This window comes from Panthera pardus, unplaced genomic scaffold (assembly GCF_024362965.1).
Source record: "Panthera pardus isolate Hobbes unplaced genomic scaffold, ASM2436296v1 HiC_scaffold_25, whole genome shotgun sequence".
Lineage (NCBI taxonomy): Eukaryota > Metazoa > Chordata > Mammalia > Carnivora > Felidae > Panthera > Panthera pardus.
The window spans coordinates 67,700,125-67,718,500 of record NW_026526821.1 but is presented as its reverse complement, the minus strand read 5'-3'; the positions used below and the strand labels follow the sequence as shown (position 1 = coordinate 67,718,500).

The 18,376-nt window shown below is 36.5% G+C and overlaps 1 protein-coding gene across 2 annotated transcripts in view; it reads left to right on the top strand.

Annotated features, from left to right (window-relative positions):
• Positions 1-18,376, top strand: part of FSHR (follicle stimulating hormone receptor) — a 170,722-nt gene that overhangs the window by 59,411 nt on the left and 92,935 nt on the right. The gene's annotated exons all lie outside the window — the stretch shown is intronic.

Below are 18,376 nucleotides of genomic sequence, written 5' to 3'. Positions count from 1 at the left end.
TAAATAGTTTTATGCATTTGTCTCTAACAGAGTTCATTTGAACATTCGACATTTGTACTTTACACAGTCAGTAAAAGATAATTATTCAATGCATATGCTTTCTGATTACATGTGTGAAACTTCTAAATAGAAAATGGAAATTGGTTTTAAATGCATTATCAAAGACTTAAGTTTATATTTGGTTCATGAAGCAGTGATCTGTCTTTCTTGTGTTCCTGTGATTTCATTCTCAGTGATTGTCACAGTCAGAGCCCAGAGATTTCCGGAATGAAGTTTATCTGTAGTTAATCCTCCTCTATCTGAGCAGAAGTAGCCCCAAACTGACCTTTATGTGACAGTCACCTTTCATTATTGCATCTGGAGCTAAATGTTGTCAGTAAAAATCACAGTTAAGTCAGGTTGACATTAACCAAGGGGACCAAAAGAACTGCTTTAGAGGCAAAATATATTTGCCATGCTATCATATGGTGAGACCCTAGTGAGTCATTAAAGTGGAATTCTGTTTATTCACTCTGACAGGGTAAAGGTGGCTGTGAATTGTATCCAGACCAAAATCCAGAATCCAGAGTAATAAGAACCCAATTCTCAATTAGTTTAATAAGACTAGTCATCAGAGAAATGTGTGGTAAATCTCCTTTCACTTTTTTGAGGCTTTGTGTTTTCCCCTTATTCCCAGCAGTTTCTCCACTTTGAGTTCATTTGCCAATAGTACTGCTTTTTAGAGAAATATCTAAGCCCAGACCTGTTTTGTTTTCATTCGTCCCACTTCAAAACCAATGCCCTCATTAAAGCCTGACTAGCCCTGCCAGCACAATCCTGATAACACAACTAGACAAAAACACTACAAAAAAAGAAAACTAGAGGCCAGTATGTTTGATGAATGTGAATGAAAAAATTCTCAGTGAAATATTTGCCAACTGAATTCAACAAGCATTCAGTGACCAACTGAACCATTCACCACAATCAAGTGGCATATACCCTGGGTATGAAAGGGTGGTTCAGTATTTACAAATCAAAGTAATATATCACACTAATAAGAAGAAGCATAAAAACCATATGATCATCTCAATAGATGCAGAAAAAATATTTGATAATATATAACATCCCTTTATGATAAATCTCTCAACAAAGTCAGCTTAGAGGGAACATCCTTCAACATAATAAAGGCCATGTATGAAAAAACCATACCTGACATCATACTCAGTGGTGAAAAATTAAAACCTTTTCCTCTAAGATCAGGAACAAGACAAGGATGTCCATTCTCACCCTTTTTATTCAACATAGTACTGGAAGTCCTAGCTGCAGTAATCAGAAAAGATAAAGAAATAAAAGGCATCCAAATTGGTAAGAAAGAAGTGAAACTGTAACTATTTGCTGATGACATGATACTATATACAGAAAACTCTAAAGATACCACCAAAAAAAAAAAAAAACTACTAGAATTAACAAGTGAATTCACTAAAGTTTCAGAATAAAAAATTCATATATAGAAATCTTTTGCATTTTTATACACCAATAACAAGGTAGCAAAAAGAGAAATTAAGAAATCAATCCCATTCACAATTGCAACAAAAAGAATAAAATACCTAGGAATAAATTTAGCCAAGGAGGTGAAAGACCAATGCTCTGAAAACTTTAATACATTGTTGACAGATATTGAAGGTGACACAAATGGAAAAATATACCATTCTCATAAATTGAAAGAATGTTGTTAAAATGTCCATACTACCCAAAACAATCTATGAATTCAATGCAATCTCTAAGAAAATATCAATAGCATTTTCCACAGAACTAAAACAAATAATCTCAAAGTTTGTGTGGAACCACCAAAGACCTCAATAACTAAAGCAATCTTGACGAAGAACAACAATCTCACATTTCAAGATATACTACAAAGCTGTAGTAATCAAAAGAGTATGGTACTGGTATAAAACGACACCCAGACACCTAGGATAAAAAGCCCAGAAATAAACTCATGTGCATATGGTCAATTCATCTATGACAAAGGAGGAAAGAATATACATTGGGGAAGAGACAGTTTTTCTCAATAAATGGTGCTAGGAAATCTGGACAACTACATGTGAAAGGAAGGAAGGAAGGAAGGAAGGAAGGAAGGAAGGAAGGAAGGAAGGAAGGAAGGAAGGAAGGAAGGAAGGAACTGGACCACTTCCTTACACCACACATGAAAATAGACTCAAAATGGATTAAAAGATCTAAATGTAATACCTGAAGCCATAGAACTCTTAATGGAAAACATAGGCTATAATCTCTTAGACATTAGCCTTAGCAACATATTTATGGATAGGTCTCCTCAGACAAAGGAAACAAAAGCAAAAATAAACTATTGGAACTACACAAAAATAAAAAGCTTTGCACAGCAAAGGAAATATTAAGAAAATGAAAAGGCAACCTACTAAAACGGGAAAGGATTTTTGCAAATGATATATACAGTAAACAGTTAATATCAAAAATATATAAAGAACTACTAGAATTCAACACCAAAACCCCCAAATAATCCAACTTCAGAATGAACAAACACCTGAATAGTTTCCCCAAAGAAGACACACAGATGGCCAATAAACACATGAAAAGATGCTCAGTACCACTAATCATCAGGGAACTCCAAATCAAAACCACAAAAAGATATCATTTTACACCTGTGAGAATGGCTAGATTCAAAATGACAAGAAATAAAAAGTGTTAGCGAGGATTCAGAGAAAAAGGAAACCTCATGCACTGTTGGTGAGAATGAAATTGGTGCTGCCATGGTGGAAAACAGTATGGAGGTTCCTCAAAAAATGAAAAACAGAAAGAGCATACAATCCAGGAATTCTACTACTAGGTATTTACCCAAAGAAAAGAAAGACAATAATTTGAAAAGACATATGCACCCTTTTGTTTATTGTAGCATTATTTACAATAGCCTAGATATGGAAGCAGCCCAAGTATCCATCAATAGATGACTGGATCAAAAGAAGATGTGGTATACATATACAATGGAATATTAGTCAGTCATAAAAAGGAATGAGATCTTGCCACGGGAAAACAAGAATGGAACTAGAGGGTACTAGGCTAAGTCAAAGAAGTAAGACAAAGACAAACTCTATGTGATTTTACTTATATGTATAATCTAAAAATAATAATAATAAAACAAAAACAGACTCTTAAATACAGAGAACTGATGGTTGCCAGAAGAGTGGTGGGTGGGAGGATGGGCAAAATAGGTTAAAGTAAGAGGTACAAACGTCCAATCATAAAATAAACAAGTCACAGAGACTAAAATATAGTATATGGAATACAGTCAATAATATTGTAATAACATTGTATGGTGACAAGCGATGACCACATTTATCATGGTGACACTGAGTAATATAGGCAATTGTTGAATCAGTATGCTGTACACCTAAAATCTAACTTTGTATGTCAACAGAGATTGAGTATGATCGTTGTGGACCAGACCTGAATTCAACAATCTGATTTGCCACCTAATAGCTATGTCCTTCATCAAGTTACTAAGCTACTCTTAACTCAATGCTCTCATCTATATAGGTAGATGCAAATATACTTACTTAAGGTGATTTTGCATATATTAAATAGTGCAAATGAAATATTTAGCACAATACCTCCCACAGGAAGCACTAAATATGACCACTGTCATCACCACACTGTTCTATAGTTATTAGATTACACACATATCTCTCACAATAGAATTAAAATTGGTGGTGCAGGAAATTTATCTTTCCTGCCACTGTTTTTCCTAAAACTTTAATGTGTGTTAAGTAGTAGATGGTCAATAAATGATTTATAAATGAATAACTATACATAGGTTTCTCTCTCTCTCTCTCTCTCTCTCTCTCTCCCCTCTTCCTTCCCTACTTCCTCCCTCTCTATATATGCATAGGTATCATATAATTTTTAAAATGTTTCTTCTTTATCCCTGTGGATTTGTACATAATTGATCTTCCTTTCATTTCAAGGAATTGTCCCATAACTGTACCTTTTTTTCAAATTATTTCCCATTCCTTATTTTCATGGTTAGAATATAAACTCATTAGGGTAGACACTGTGTTTTTTACCATTATGTAATCAGGACCCAGAGCAGCATCAGACATATAAACAGGAACACAATAAGTATTTGTCAAAAGAATAAATAGATATTCTCTGAATTTCAAGATCTGCCTCTGGTCATTTACATTGGATTCCCCTCTCTGGCTTGTCTCGATCCATTCAATGCTCTCCTTTACTATGATATGCACTGCTCTTATTTACTGCATTATACACTTTTTGAGGTAGAGTCGTCTCCACCCTGACCCAGTTCCAGTACCAAAAACTTTAGGTCCATTGACCAAAGAAGGAAGTCTACAAAAGAGTGTGCACACATTCTATTTGTGTTGTTATTCCAATGGATAATGATGATGTGTCAATTGAGATTACAGAACTCCTCGATTATATAAGGAACTGCTTAGATGGTGTCTCAACCTTCTACTGAGCGGGGGGGTGGGGATAGAAGCAGCTTTCTAAAAACCTTTCCCATCATGCCCACAGGTAGTTGCCAACTCCCCAACTATTCATCAGAGCAGCTTGCTGCTTCTTTGTAGCTTCCTTCTAAAGCAGGTGTTCTCGGTCTCCACTATGCATGAAAATAACCTCTGAGGCTTTTCAGTAAGAATGCCTAGAGCACCTGAGTGGCCCAGTTGGTTAAGCATCAGACTCTGGCTTTTGGCTCAGATTATGATCCCATCGTTGGTTTGAGCCCTGCATAGGGCTCTGCACTGGCATCAGGGAGCCTGCTTGGGATTCTCTCTCTCTCTCCTCTCTCTGATGTCTCTCTCTCAAAATAAATAAATAAACTTAAAACAAAAAGAATGACTGACTGTGCCTCCTTGGCTCCCACCACAGAGGTGAGGTTTAGGAATTTGTAGTAATAATTCCCATAGGTAATTCTAATATGCATCCAAAGTTGAGAACCACTGGGTTGTAAAGAGTTCAAGTCCATTCAGACTAGGTTTTCAGGTACCAGAAATCCCAAACTCAAAGTCTTAAGGCACAACACACAAGACTAGACAGGGAAGGAGTTTAAGCAACCAGTTGTGTATGCCAGGTCTAAGGCTTCAGCCATCACTTAACTGTAGCCAGTTATAAGTATGTGGGAAAGTAGCCCAGATCTTCTTAATCTTCAAGAGAAGCCATAATCTGCAATTTTAGATAAACTTTCACAATTTGAAGTGCTGGCAACCAATTCAAATTTCTTCAAAATACTGTATGGGGTAAACAAAACATGTCTTGAGCTAGATTCCATTCATGGGCCAATAATCTGCAGTTTTCACTTTATACCAACTGTTCTACAATATCCTGAGAAATCCTTTCTATATTTTTCATCAAGAGTGTGTCTATTAAATAAATTCTTAGAAAGATAGATTCCTTTTATATCATTTATGTATGTTGTAGGTGTTGTTTTGAACAAAACTGATTGGTATGGCTGGAATAATTCTAAAGGCCAATAAAGTATGTTATTTAAAGTATGTGATGCTCAAATGCCTCAAGCAGAAAGCCATTGGCAGTGTGAACATCACTCCTCAATCTACCAATATGTAGTAATACCTGAAATATGCAAAGCACTGACTAGGCTCTTTGGAATAGAGACAGTGGCATAGTTCCTATTTTACAGAACCATGCCATATATTCAGAGAGGTAGGACATCGACTTATAGGATTTTAGTAAAAAAATAAAACACAGCCATTTACTAATGGTGAGGGCAAGGCGAGATTTGAGTTTACCTGCAGGAAATAGAACATTTCATTGAAAAGAAAATGGAGGCAGATTGTGGAGTGCCTCAACTGTATGACAAATTAGTTAAGATTCCTGGAGGCAGTGTTAAGCAATTGAAAGGGATTTGTGTGTTTTTAATTTTTGTTGTTGTTTTTTTCTTTTGTTTTGTCTTGATTTTCAGTAGCAGAGATCATGGCAAGCAGCGTTTAGGAGGAGTATTCTGGTCATGGTAGATGAGACAGATTGCACAGTAGAAAACAGAGGAAGACAACCTGTTAATAGGTCACAGCCAAGGTTACAGACATGAGGAGAGGAGGGGAGGATGGTCTGGCCTGGAAGGTAGCAGAGGGAGGGAAGGAAGGGTAAGCTCAAGTGATTTTGACCTTGACTAAAGAAAAAGGAGGACTACCACTTATTCAGTAATCCCCTAGGATGATCTTTATTCCATGCTGAGGGCTTCACATAAAATTATCTCTTTTTGTTTAAAACAGAATATGACTGAAATGGGAGGCCACTTGAAGAGGATTCCACTATATAACCACACTAAAATTTATCTTATAGGGCCTTGGAGATCATCCAGTCCAACCCCCTCACTTTACAGAAGGGACTTGAATTTTCTCAGTCATTTATATACCTGGAACAGAGCCAGAATAGAGCCCTGATTTCTGATTTTTTACCCTAATGATCTTCACCACGTTGCTTCCTTGTCCCAAGCTTTCATATAAATGGACTATAAATCAGGTACCAGATTCAGGTAAGAAAATGCAAGTGAACAAGTGATAAAATGAAAGTGAACAGGTGATAAAATGTGGTATAGAAAGTAATTCCATAACCACTCAATGCAAACAAGGGAGGAGGGAGCCAGAAAAAGAAAGTCTCCACAACCTTGATGTAAAGGTTGTACAGAAGAGGAGATAAAGTCAGCAGTGATATACAGTTAGCAGTAGTGCCTACATCCCTTTTATCAGCCCAGCACAGATGTTGAGATAAGAGGACCTGAATGGAAATAAAAGGAAACCAGATTCAAACTAGCTCTTAGAAAGCCCTGTTCACTGGAAGATGATAAAAGTGAAGAATTACCACTCTGGAAATGTTGTTGAGGGAAAAATCAGAGGGACTCAGGGAACAGTGAGGTTGCATTGGAGCTGGGTTTGGAGTGGTACCTGCCTCATGAGTTTCTGTCTTATAAATTTTTTTTTCTTCTAAAGAAAAAATCATGTATTGTGAGTTGACACAACGGCATATGGCAGTATCTGCCTCAGAGAGATTATCTGGAAGTTTAACCAAATAGATACTCTATGGAAACTCAAGACAAATGGAACTCCAGTCCTGTAGCCAGCCACTCTGGTATTATGAGACAATTACTAAGGCTGGACCCCTGAGTTGAAATGTTTCTTGGCTCCCGTAAACCGTGCCAAAAAGGAGAGCCCAATTATCCACTCTGTCCTGAATTGCTCACCATCAGCCCATGTAATAAGAGTTAATTAAGGACAGGAAGTACGAGTAAGAATGCTCTCCATGTCTTTCTATTCCTTGCCCTATTTAAGTTCCCAGCACTTTTTCTCTCACCAATAAAGCAATTACACAGGATGGCTTGGGTAAAGTTTTTACCAATTCAGTTATCATATTGATCAAGATAGATTCAGTAGGGTACCATCAGAAAGTAACTTTCTTCTTCACTACAACTGCCAGGCAAAATCACTTTGTTGCCTCCTTTTTCCGCACTGGAGAGAAATTTGGGGCAGGCATCATAGATGTTCCAGCCTCATAAATCAAAGTCCAGTGTTATCCTATGGACTGCTTCATACCCAGAAACCCCCGACTGAGGAAGAAAGAGTTTTGTCTTTCCTCATTTCCCTTTTTCCCCAATTGCCGCTTTCTTTGGCCTCATGTGGGTTGGGTCTAGGAGGGATACAAACTGGCTGGGAAGGTACTGCATCCTACTCTGAGGCCAGAGTGGCTGTCTGGACCCTCTGGGTGTTGCTGATATTCAAATGCCAATTCTTATTGTCACTGGAGCATATATGGGCTGCTCAGGATCCCTCCTGCTAGAAGTCTCCATCTGCAGAAAAACATTTCCCCCTCCCATCAGCTTCCAGCAGCCCACATTTGGGGTCAGTTCACTGTACAGGCAAGCCCATCTTCCTCACTATAAGCAGTTTAGCTCCCTTCTGCTCGCTCTAGGTCTGGCTCATGGGAAATCCACACTATTGTCTATAAAACTACAACTCTCTCCCAAAGCGAGAGATACTTCTATCTGGATACTTCCTATCTTTAGAGGTCAGACTTGGGTCATGTTCCAGTCTTGGTTATCTCCCCCAAATTGCAGGAAATACATGTTAACCCCCTTAACTGGTTCTATTACCTCCCACATTTGACTTAAGATGAAGAACAAGGACCCACTCCACACCATGGAAAAGGGACACAAAGAACACTCACAACTCTATCCCAAGAAATCCTCATGGGAGACCCTGCAACTCCCAATGAATCCTTGGCATTTCCTTACACTGCCTGAAGGTGGGTGAAGGGCTAAAGCCAGCTGAACCCATTTCTCCGTATTTACAGTGACAGAGCACCTCACATCTAGACAGTTAAGATTCATGTGAAAATGTGAAAAGGTTCTAGAAAAAATAAAGTAACTTAAAGTCAAAATATATGGAAATAACCCCTTCCTATTTTCCAATCTCTTCCTTCCTGCTCTTCCCTGCCCCACTGGCTTCAAGACCCATGTGTAAAAAAAGAAGAAATGCAACCAATTAGATACATGCATGATTTGGACTGTGGTATAGCTGTCTGCTGGATCATGGTAAACGGTCAAATCAAGTTATTTAAAATCTATTTTTTTCTGGGTGCTTTGCTCATTTAGTTCAATCCACCTCTTTGGATAGTTTTCCTAAACACATTCCCAGAAAGTTAATTAGAGTAAGAGTTTGATCTAAAGAGTGTGAAGCTCAAAAACTCTTGGCATTTTGAGGTCAGGAAGATGATCAATTTCTTTTTGTATATCCTTTGCCAAGCTGTTCTCGCTTTAATTTTTAAACTTGTGTGAAATTCAAAGAACACAGAGCCTAGTGTCATTTACACTTGGGCCATCATAAAAAGGCAGCTTTCTCAAAAAGAATATTGGCTGTTTTCCAGGATTCCAGCAAGCTTTTTATGGGATCTTTTAAACTATTCTCCTTTAAGCCAAAAAGGGAAATTAAATTTGGCCAAGGGTGAATGGACTGCCCAAGATATGAATTGCTTCTAACAGAGACAGAGTTCAAGGGAATCCTAAAGCTTCCAATTTCAGGGAAGAAAAAAAGTAAATCCCACCTACTCCATTTATCATGAAAGAGACATTAAATAAACTGCAATATACTCAAGAAAATTTTCTTTTCAGAGCCATTTTGATGAATTGTGCGTTTTTAGAGAAATCATTCAGACCCTTTATGCCCCCTTACAGAGGAGAGGTGCCATCTGACAAGAACAATATGATGATACTTTTAAATCACTCCCTCCATTTAAAAACAAATAAATGATGCTTTGGATATGGCCTGGTGAGAATTTCAATCTTGAAAAATTATGAAATATTTTAAGTATGAAGTATAGAGAATAATATAATCAACACTCATAAAACACCCAACCCAGCTTTGCTTAATCTTAACTTTTGGTCATAACTGTTCAGATGGTTTTTAAAAATACAAAATATTTTAGATATGGCTGTGTCCCAGTCCTTTTTTCACAGAAGAAATAATACTTTGCTTATTTAGGTGTTGATCATTCTCAAATTTTCCTTTTGATAAATATATATGCATCTCTAAGCATGTTTTATAATATAGGTTTTATTATTCAGGAAAGGAGAGAGGCCAACAGATCAGGAGACAACTGATCTTGAAAAGATACACTGTTATACTCAGACCCCACACTATGTAGGGGCACATAGGGAAACACCAGGAGGCAGAGGGAGCTGGGTCAGGGGAAATATGGCAAGAGCCTTTATTGTGGCTTCCATGGGAAGGAACTGATGAAACAGCGTAAGCAGGTTTAGGATCATCTGGTTTAAATAAAATTCCAAGGACTCTAGGGTGTAGCACTGCCATGGGATGATTAGGGCAAGAGAATAGACTGTAAGGGGGCCTTGGGGAAGGTGGTTGGCCCCATTGACTCTGAATTAGTTGGTTTGTATATAAAAGCACACTCACAGGCCACTTGTTTGCCATTTGGAGGAATTAGCTAGAGCTGGTAGGAGTACGCCCTCCAGAGTCATCAAAACTCCAAGATATCCAAAACTCAAAAATACAGAATAAAAAGATATGATTTATTTGCAACAATATGCTATTTTCCAGGGTAGCCTTTATAAAAATCATATTCTATGCATACTGCCTGTATATGGCACTGGCTTTTTCCTTCAATATTATGCTTTAGAGATTTCTTCAGATTGTTGCATGCAGCTCTAGTCAGTTCATTTCTTTCCACTGCTTTATAACTTGGCTTTATAATTGACTGTGGTTCAATATATAACAGTTTATTAATATTTATTCATGCTCTTGTTCATGACCATTCATTTCTGATTTTTTACTATCATAAATTATGTTGCAGTAATTAATCTTTTACCTGTCTCCGGGTACACATGTAGCAGAAAGACATGAAATAGCTAAGTTCAAAGACATTTGTATCTTTGAATTTAACACATATTGCCCATGGCTACTGAAAGTACTCCTAGCAAATTACCCTTCCATCAAGAGTGTAGAAAATGCCCTATTTTTCCATGGCCTCTCCAGCAGTGTTATTGTGAGGTTTTCCTTTTGATGTTTGCCAATATGATGATGTATAATGGTATCTAATTATTGTTTAAATTTGCATTTTCCTGACTGCTAATGAAGTTGAGCATCTCTTAATATGTTTACTGGTTGTTTGCATTTCCTCCTATAGAAGTTGCCTGTTTATATTTTGCCAATTTTTCTACTGCGCTGTATTTTATTTTTATTATTTTGTAAAGTTCTTTATATTCCGGATGCTAACGCTTCGTTAGTTGTATGTATTGCAGATCACTTTCCCCAGTCCACAGCTTATCTTCTCATTCGTTTATGTATCTGTTTAACAGAAATTTTAAGTTAATATAGTCCAGGGTATCAACTTTTTGATTTTGGTGTACAGTTTTCTGTGTTATATTTAAAAGTTTTAGGAGTTTTAAACCTTTGATTTTTCCCATTTAGATCTTTAGTAAGCCTGGAACTGAGACGTTAGTATGGTAATGTTATCTTTTTCTACAAGCATAGTTTCAGCATCTCTGGTTGATTATTTCACATTTTCCTCCACTGATTTTTAATGCTACTCTGTCATTTGCCACTTCCTTTTGTTTATCATCTATTTTTGTAATCTTTATTCTCTTCCACTGCCCTAACTTCTTAATCCCTGTCAATACCACAACATTTTAATCACATTTAATTTCTAAAATTTATATTGCCTGGAATGTCAATTCCCCCAATCTTGTTTTATATCTTCATAATTGTTCAGGCTATACTCTGAATGTTCTTCCATATGAATATTAATCACCTGGTCAATTTCCATTCACATATACAAAAAAAAAAAAAGGAAAAAGAAAAAAGAAAGAAAGAAAACAAAAGAAAAGGCTATTGTGCCTCAGATGTGTCATATGCTTAATTTATATACTAATGTAGATTCAAACCAATACCTTCACAGGGTACCTGGGTGACTCAGTTGGCTGGGCATCTAACTTCGGCTTAGGTCATGATCTCATGGTCCATGGGTTCGAGCCCAAATCCGGCTCTGTGCTGACAGCTCAGAACCTGGAGCCTGCTTCAGATTCTGTGTCTCCCTCTCTCTCTGCCCCTCCCCCACTCATGCTGTCTGTCAGTCTCTCTTTCTCTCTCAAAAATAAACATTAAAAAATTTAAAATAAATAAATAAAAATTTTAAAAAATTTTTTTAAAAAAACCAATACCTTCACAATGTTGAGAACTTCCCATGTAAAACTGTGGCATTTCTGTTTGTTCGGGGTTTATTTTTTAAAAGGTTTTCCAGTTAAGTATTTAATTATTCTCCATATAACCCTAAACCTTTTTTTTTCTTATATTTCTTTTATTGAATAAGTTTTATGGCTATTATAATTGATACACTTTAAGATAATCTAAGAATGCAAATTATTTTGTGCACTAATTATACAGCCAGTTACCTTGCTAGACTTTCTCATTAGTTCTACTCCTAACCTCTTAAAGGAAAGTTATTTGTGTAGACAATAATGTTACCTATATATGAGAGTTTTTCATCAATAATAGTGATATTTTTCTTCTTCTTCTCTTAACTGTCTAGGCTAGTACATCTAACACAATACTGAATGGATGAGGTAATGGTAAACATCCTTGCCTCATTCCTAATTTTAAAAAGAATATCTCTAATACTTGACAATTGTGATATTTATCGTAGTGTTTGATAGATTTTTTATTCCTTACAGATTAAGAATATTCTTCCTTTTCCTTGTTTGTCAAAAAGTTTTATCATGAATGAAATTTTTTATTAAATATATTTTCTATGCCTATTAAGAAAATCATGTGGTTTTTCTCTTAATTTCTCAATGTGGAAATTTTACCAGCGTTTTCTAATATTTAACAACCCTTGAATTCTAGGACAAACTCAAACTGGCAACATTATTTATTTAGCCTCTATTGAGAACATATTGCTATTATACTATTTCAGATTTTTCCATTTACATTAATAAGTGAGATTGGCCTAATCTTTCTACTCTTTTATTGTCCCTGTCTGATGTTATTACTGATGTTATACAAGCCACATAAAATGGGTTGAGAACATTCCCTCTTTTCTTGGTCCCTGGAATAGTTTGTATAAGATTGAGATTTTCTATTATTCTAAAAAGGCATAATTTACTTCTAAAATGATATGATACTGGGGCATAAGGGTGGCTCAGTCAGGTAAGAGTCCAACTCTTGATTTCAGCTCAGGTGATCATCTCACCGTTTGTGGTATCAAGCCCCTTGTTGGGCTCTGCGCTGACAGTGCAGAGCCTGCTTGGGAGTCTTTCCCTCTCCCTCTTTCCATGTCCCTCCCCTGCTCTCTCTCTTATTCAATCAATCAATCAAAAAATAAATAAAATATCATGTTAACCTTGTTTTGGGGTGGATGGGTTTTAAACTACAAACCCAACTTATTAACAGTTTTAGATTCATTCAGTTTTTCTATATATTCATTAATCAATTTTGGTAAGTATATATCTCAAGGAAAATTATCCATATTGCCTGATTTTTTTTTTAATTTAATGCTTTGAAATTGTTCCTAGGGCTCTCTAATTTAAATCTCGCTTCTCTGAAGGAAACCACCAACAAAATGAAAAGGCAACAAACAAGTTTTTTTGTTTTGGTATGTGTGGATGGAAATTGTTGATTCACTATGTTGGACACCTGAAACTAATGCAGCATTGTGTCAATTATACCTCAAAAAACAAAAAAAACAGGGGCGCCTGGGTGGCTCAGTCGGTTGAGCGTCCGACTTCAGCTCAGGTCACGATCTCGCGGTTCGTGAGTTCGAGCCCCGCGTCGGGCTCTGGGCCGATGGCTCAGAGCCTGGAGCCTGCTTCTGATTCTGTGTCTCCCTCTCTCTCTGCCCCTCCCCCATTCATGCTCTGTCTCTCTCTGTCCCAAAAATAAATAAACGTTAAAAAAAAAAATTTAAAAAAAAAAAAAAACAAACAAAAAAAACAACAACAAAAACAAAACTAATGTCTTTACCTAAGTGCCATTTTTCATAACTCTCATTGTTTTTTTTTGTTGTTGTTGTTGCTTTGGTTTTGTTTTTTTTTTCTTGGTTGAAGTGGACAGATTTTTTTTATTCTATTGATCTTTCTAAAAAATTAGCTTTTGAGTTTATTGATCTTCTCCATTATAATCTTTAATTTCTACTCTATTAATTTTTTCTATTCTCTTTAGGTTTCTTCTCTCAAGTCAAAGTTAAATTTTGAAATGTGTTTTAAAGTTAATCTCTTAGGTTCTCACTTACCTTATTTCTATAATGAAAACTTAGGGGCTCAGTTGGTTCAGTGTCTGAGTCTTGATTTCAGCTCAGGTCATCATCTCAAGGTTTATGAGTTCAAGCCCTGCATCAGGCTCTGCTCTATAGACTCTCATAGAGCAGAGCCTGCTTGGGATTCTGTCTTCCTATGTATCTCTCTCTCTCTCTCTCTCTCTCTCTCTCTCTCTCTCTCAAAACAAATAAACATTACATTTAAAAAATCATAAGTAAATAAATATGAAAATTCATCAAAAATAATGCCTTTACCAGTACTCCTGATTTAAAGGAAATCTCAACAAAACTTCATTAATTAGAGCTAGATCAGTAAAATCATAATCAATCAATTATCACAAAGTTGCTGGTTAAAACAGACCTGTAAGAAGGGTTTGCAGCTTTAAGTGACTAATGGTTTCATTCAACAAACATTCAGATAAATGTACTTTTCTCTAACAATCATTTTTAGTGGTAAAGTTATAAGTCAAAGTCCTTGAAACTATTCTGATAAACCTTTCAATATTCTAAGAAAACTCCTTACTCATGTTAGCAATAAACTTATGAAGCAAATCTTTTAATTTTCTAAATATTTTTTCTTGCTTATTTTTGAGAGAGAGAGAGAGAGAGAGAGAGAGAGAGAGAGAGAGAGAGACTGACAGAAGGGCAGAGAAAGAGGCAGATACATAATCCAAAGCAACTCCAGACTCTGAGCTGTCAGCACAGAGCCCTACGCGGGGCTCAGACTCACTAACAGTGAGATCATGACCTGAGCCAGTCGGACACTTAACCGAATGAGCCACCCAGGAGCCCTGAAACTTAATCTTTTATAATGAAACAAGTTAGTATAGGTTAAACTGTATCTATACATCAAGTTTTAATGTCTGGCTGAGTGTTTATCTTCTCAAAATACCTCTATCTCAACAGCCCCTCATTTTCCCAACCGTCTTATGAAATGACTTTTGAGTTTGTACCGTAAGTTCTACCCAGAAATGCAATAAAGAACTACCGACTTTATAGTTTTCTGTTTCCACTGTTCTGTTGTTGCTTTGTTTATTCACTGTGTTGAAATGTAGCTTGTGAAATTTCCATCTTTTTTATTTCCATTTTGGGTAAAATAATTTAAAGCCCTTAACTTCTCTGTATGTGGCAGCTTAGCTGCATCCCTGAAGTTTCATGTTGTATTTTCATTACAGCTCAATTCCAAATAATTCCTAATTATTATGTAATTTCTTCTGTGACCCATGTGTGACTTAAAAGAGTGGGGTTTTGTTTTGATTTAGTTTTTACTTTCTAGACGTTTGTACATGTGTTGTTGGAGGGAGGCTGTTAATTATTATCTCTTTTAACTAATTTCTAAGTAATTTAAATGCACCACATCAAAGACAATTATTTGTTCTATACCAATTGCTTTGTGACCTAATTCTTGGTCAATATTTTTTTCATTGTTCTTTGTTGAATAGGTGAGTTTTCCAACCATTATGAAAACCCACCTATTCAATAAGGAACACTGATTTCTCTGTTCACTATTCCTTCTTGTTTTTGTGCCTTCCCACCAGATTATACTTTATTTCTCTAAAGGAATTCCTTTGCTGAAATTTCATTAATGACTAACTAAATTTGTCTAAAAGCATCTTTATTTCATCCTCACATTTGAATGCTTATTTCTGGGTATAGAATTCTAACCAGGCAGTATTTTCTCTAATTATGAAGATATTTTTACAAAGTTTGCTGATTATTTTTATTTGAAGATAATAGGTCTATTTCTGTTTTTATTTACAATGGTTTTTCTTTTGACTCCACAGTTTTAATTCAGAGGTATCTGGAAGTAGATTTATTTTTGTTTTCCTTCCTAGGACTTGAGGTTTCAAAATCTGAGATTTAGGTCTTTTATAAATTATGGAAATTTCCAGATGTTAATTCATTAAAAATTGCCTGTCTCCCATTTTCTGCCCCTTTTATTTTCTAGAATGCATGAGATAGTTAAATAGACAGCACAGAGAAATAAATCTTTACATTTCATCTTCTATATCTCATCTCACACATCTTAGCATCAAAACACAAGTCCTTCACTACCAAGTCCAGAAACTGACCTCCTCCCTGAATAGTTTGGCTTCAATCTATCCTTTTAGAATTCTGTTTGCATTCACCACTCAGGGTTCCATCTGGTCTTCAGTTGCTTTACTTTGGGCCCCTGGGGATTTCTCATACTTTCTTAGAAGCACAACTATGCAATTAAAACAATATTTATTATGATTTATAGAAGACTTCTGGGCAATTTTAGTGAAAATATCTTCAAGTTATCTAGTTCATAACATTTCGGTAAATGGAAGTCAAGACTATGTCTTTAAAAAAAGGCTTTAATTATGTTAATAGGTTGGAAACATTTAGGCATAAGTGTTTGTAGAAAACTTGTATGCTACTAGGGTTGAATCAAAAAGCACTATCTAGTTGACTTAGTATTTGCTTTTTCAAGTTTGTTTTCATCATTCTTCTGTCTTGTGATAATAGGAACAAAAGAGTGATAGAAACAAAAGGGACTTGTCTATGTTACTTAAGACAAAATGAGTGCAAACCACAAGAGACTCTTAAATACTGAGAACAAACTGAGGGTTGATGGGAGGTGGAGGAGAGGGGAAAATGGTTGATGGGCATTGAGGAGGGCACCTGTTGGGATGAGCACTGGGTGTTGTATGGAAACCAACTTGACAATAAATTACATATAATAAATTAATAAATACCACAAGAGACTCTTAAATACTGAGAACAAACTGAGGGTTGATGGGAGGTGGAGGAGAGGGGAAAATGGTTAATGGGCATTGAGGAGGGCACCTGTTGGGATGAGCACTGGGTGTTGTATGGAAACCAACTTGACAATAAATTACATATAATAAATGAATAAACACATGTAAAAATATTTTTTAAAAGATTAAATGAGTACCTTAACTTTGATTCTTTTCAGATGGGAGTTCTAGAAGTTGACAGTCTCCCAGGTACATAGTCCTTAATCTTAATTTAGATCTCTTTTTATTTACATGGGTTTAGTATGACCTGATGGTTTTGAAGTCCAGGCTCAAATTCACCCACCTCTTCCAATCTTCCTTTTATGTATTTATGTACTTTAGGATCTTTCTCACTTCAATATTTGCATAACACTTATAGTTATTACATCAACTGTATCCCACAACTGTTTTCTGGTATTCCAACATTTCTGGCTTTACCTTTCCACATATATAAACTCCTCCAAAGCAAAAACGGCACTTAAGATTCTCTCTCATGCTTCCTCCCCATAGAGCTGGTGCACCTGACAGCCAAAGGCAAGTAAACAAAGTTAAAGTAAAATATCGTTTGCCGGGATAATTTCATCTGCAATAAGAGTTTCACTAACACCAATAAGTAATAAGAGAATGAAATATGCAGGTCTGCAAAAGTATCCAACTCCTCAGTGCTTATTTCATTCCTGCTGAAACACCGCCTTGTGGAAGGAAAGATTCGGGGAGGAGTGGGGGAAAGTACCTACTAATCAGTTACAAAGCAAGAGAAAGCCAGAGGAAGGAATATTCTTGTCACAGAAATTCCAAAAGGGTCACTTATAATTCCACTCTCAAGCCTAGAACTCTCAGACTGATTAATAGCCATTCAAGAAAAAATGTGAGTACTTGCCACATACCAGACACTGTTTGAGGGCATTCGGTAGACAGTAGTAGACAAATCATACCAAAATTCCTGCCTTCACGGAGTCTGTATTCTAGTTATAGGCTAGAGATAAATACATATGTGAATACATAAATAAATAAATAAATAAATATAGTGTACAAAATGTCAGAAGTGCTGTGAAGAAAACTCTGAGAAGGAAAGAGAGCCAGGGGCAAAGTAGGGGAGGTTGTCATTTTAAATAGGGTGGTTAGAAAAAGCATCACTAAACAAGTGACATTTGAGCAAACAGCAGACTGGAGGCGGCGGCCATGAGGATATCTGAGAGAGGAGCGCTCCGGGCAGAGAGAATTGCAAATGCAGAAACACAGGCAAGAAGGAACCTGGCATGTCCAAGAACTAGCAAGAGAGTACTGTGAAAAGAACAAGAGAAGCAAAGGGGAAAACTGTCAAAATGTAGAGTACAGGGTCTGTGGAAACGGAGAGCAGGGAAATCCATACATCACTGTATACAATGTGGGTTTTTTCCTGGAGGAGATGAGGAGCCACTGGAACAAACATTGTGGAAGAGGGAAACAAATATTTCAAGTAGAAGAAAATGGCAAAAAACTGAAGGTGGCTGACGTTGAGAGTAGAGTTTTTTTGATGAAGTAAATTATGGCATATTTGTATACTGATGGGCAGGAATCAGTAGAGAAAAAACATAGGTGAATAAAATGTACCCAAGAAAGGGGGAAATTACTGTTGTGGTTACCTCAACAAGAAGAGAGGAGACGAGATCTGATGTGGATTGGAGGCACTATTCTCAGCCAGGTCCAGAGTCCTGGTCACCCATGGTAACAGGAGGGAAGGCAGGGTATGGCTTCAGGTGCAGATGGCTTAGTGGCTACAAGCCATGTGAGAGCATGAAGTTCTCTTCTATTAGGTTCATCTTCTC